Source organism: Lissotriton vulgaris, chromosome 2_1, assembly GCF_964263255.1.
Source record: "Lissotriton vulgaris chromosome 2_1, aLisVul1.2, whole genome shotgun sequence".
NCBI classification, from domain to species: Eukaryota; Metazoa; Chordata; class Amphibia; order Caudata; family Salamandridae; genus Lissotriton; species Lissotriton vulgaris.
Window position 1 is genome coordinate 590,506,924 of NC_141687.1, and position 2,478 is coordinate 590,509,401.

Below are 2,478 nucleotides of genomic sequence, written 5' to 3' on the forward strand. Positions count from 1 at the left end.
CATGGCTATATGCAAATCAGTCTGACCCTGTGCCTCATGGGAACAGTCCAGCCCGAACTGCCAAGCCATGTCTTCCCTGGACCGGAAACAAGCTTCCGAGGACCGGTTCCCGGCATTCCAGCCGTCTTCAGCCCGGCTTGCTTGTATCCAGTGGCAAAGTGAGCAAGGAGAAATGTATTTGAAAAAAAATAGGCACAAGTTCCAATCAGATGAGTACTGGTCAATGTTTCTGCTCAGCAACCTGTAACTTACAACTTTTGCAAAACAAAGTCACCAACTTTGGTTTCACAGTGCTCTGGTAGGAACAGACTTTCACAATATCGGTGAAGGTTTTGTGTCTCCTCTTCGTTAAGGCGTCTACATTTCACAATCCCTTTTTTTAAGGATCAATAATCTTCCACTGTTAACGTTTCCTGGCCTGTCAAGGTCTGGTCCATGCAAAAGTGAAACTTCTTTGGTAACTAGGTGAATAGGCTTTTAGATTGTCGTCTTGTGTACATTAGTCTACCCCTCCAGCGTAATGTGATCAATACACCTTATTATTTTATTACTTTTGTCCAATTCCCCTGTTCATTTTAGAATTCCAAGAACAATAGCTTTGAAGGCATCATTGCTGTTTTCTTGCATTTTGGGCAATTTAGCCCTATTTGGGGAGTGCCTGTGAATTCCAATGCAGTATTCTTTAGCTGTCCAAGAACCTCAGATATGAAATGCTTTATATTGGCAACTTAGTAGGATTCTGATGATATGTAGCACAATAAAGTCTGTAATCTTTCAGTAATACAATTTCCCCTAAAAATTAAAGCACTAGACTTGAGACAAAGCAAGGCATTTTTGTATCTTCTGCCAACGGAAATATATATGTACTGAATATATATCTATCTATATATGCATATAGATAGATAGATAGATAAATAGATGGATAGATATGAGTTGTCAATGTTGCTTTAATAATCCTCTATCATAGAATTCATTTATGGACTAAAGAAGAGGCGAAGCTTCCTTTGACAAAGACAACTATTGTTTTCATTTGAGATCACCCTAAATTAAAAAATAATACATTTGGAAATATTCGTATTTTGGTCTGGAATGAAAGCCCCTTCCAATCACCATCCCTGACACGCTGTAGAACAGTCTTTGGAAACCATTGGCAGGAGGGCAAAACAACTCTAAATGTCTGTACTTTCGAGGTAGCCCTCCTAGCCTCAGATCATGGCGAGGTTCTCTGAAGTACTGTGTGTGTGCAGTGTCGTGGCCGTGCTGCTGTCTGACTTGTAATACTTGGGAGCTTGACTCGCCTTGAGGAGCACCAGGAAAGTCTCTGTGGTGATGGCCCCAAATTCAATAGCAAAGGTCCCATAAAAATGAGGACGTTGATGATGAAGATCCACTCACAGAGTGCCGCCACTTGTTGCAACAAGACACTCTCCTGGATGAAGAACACACCACTCAGGACGAGGGTGACGAGACTCAAGCAGGTGAGTAAGGAGCCTAGGTGTCCAGTCCAGTAATGTGAGCGGGTTCGCGCCATGCGGTACTTCAACAGTGAGCAGGCAGATGAAGAGCATGCTCGTCGGAAATGCCACCCCAGCACCAATGTAATACAACACCTTGGCATGGTCTACCTGGAAGCTGCCAACCATGGTCAGACCAGCCGCACAGATCCAGCCCAGCGCAAAGACTACTGTGTTCAGGAGAGACGGGCCGTAATGTTCAATCACATGTATGTATCTCAGCAGGCCCACAATCATCACCATAAAAGAGCCAAGGCTGCAGATCAGGCTGAAGAAACAGCTCTCAGGGGGCAGGTTGCCACATTTACTGACCAAGGGGATGTGGTCCAGCTTGCAGCAGTCAACGGATTCCTCCATCACACAGGATAGATTGTATATCAAGTTAGTGACGGGACAGATGTGGTTGTTGGACAGAGCCATGGCATACACTATTCACATGCCTGTGAGGGTGAATGGCGGCAGCGTAATCGGCAGCACCACCCAGGCAGGCATTTTGGATCCGGGCATCCAGGAGGGATGCTTTGGCAAGGGAGGCTGGGGCCTCCAGGTGTGGCCCTGAGTGTAGCAGGCCAGCTTTGGTGCATCAGCAGTAGCTCCCAGTGAGAAAAAAAATCCCAGCGCGGAGTGGTGAAAGTTTAACGCAGCCTCCTTCCAACACAGGGTCAGTGTCCTCCTGGACAGACCGAACTTTAAAGAAAACTCCTCCCAGCACAGAGAGCTCCTCTGCTGGGCCAAGGTTCAAAGCAAACTTTTCCAGGCACAGTGTGGCTGCTGCTGGATTAAAAACAACTTCTCCCAGCGCTTGGGTAGCCCTCCGCCAGGCACAGCTTCAATGAAGGCATCGGCCAGCTCGGGTATCTGTTAGGCTGTGCTGGTGGTTGTTTGGCAAAATCGCGACAGGGCCCGTTTCCTGGGGTGAAGAGCTGTCTTTCTGGCTTCTGTGTCCATGCGGCGATACTCAGGA

The 2,478-nt window shown here is 46.7% G+C and overlaps 1 pseudogene; it reads right to left on the reverse strand.

The window, feature by feature from the left end:
• Window positions 1–1,205: 1,205 nt before the first annotated feature.
• On the reverse strand, window positions 1,206–2,070 carry LOC147730806 (transmembrane protein 150A pseudogene; annotated as a pseudogene).
• Between the last annotated feature and the right edge of the window lie 408 nt (window positions 2,071–2,478).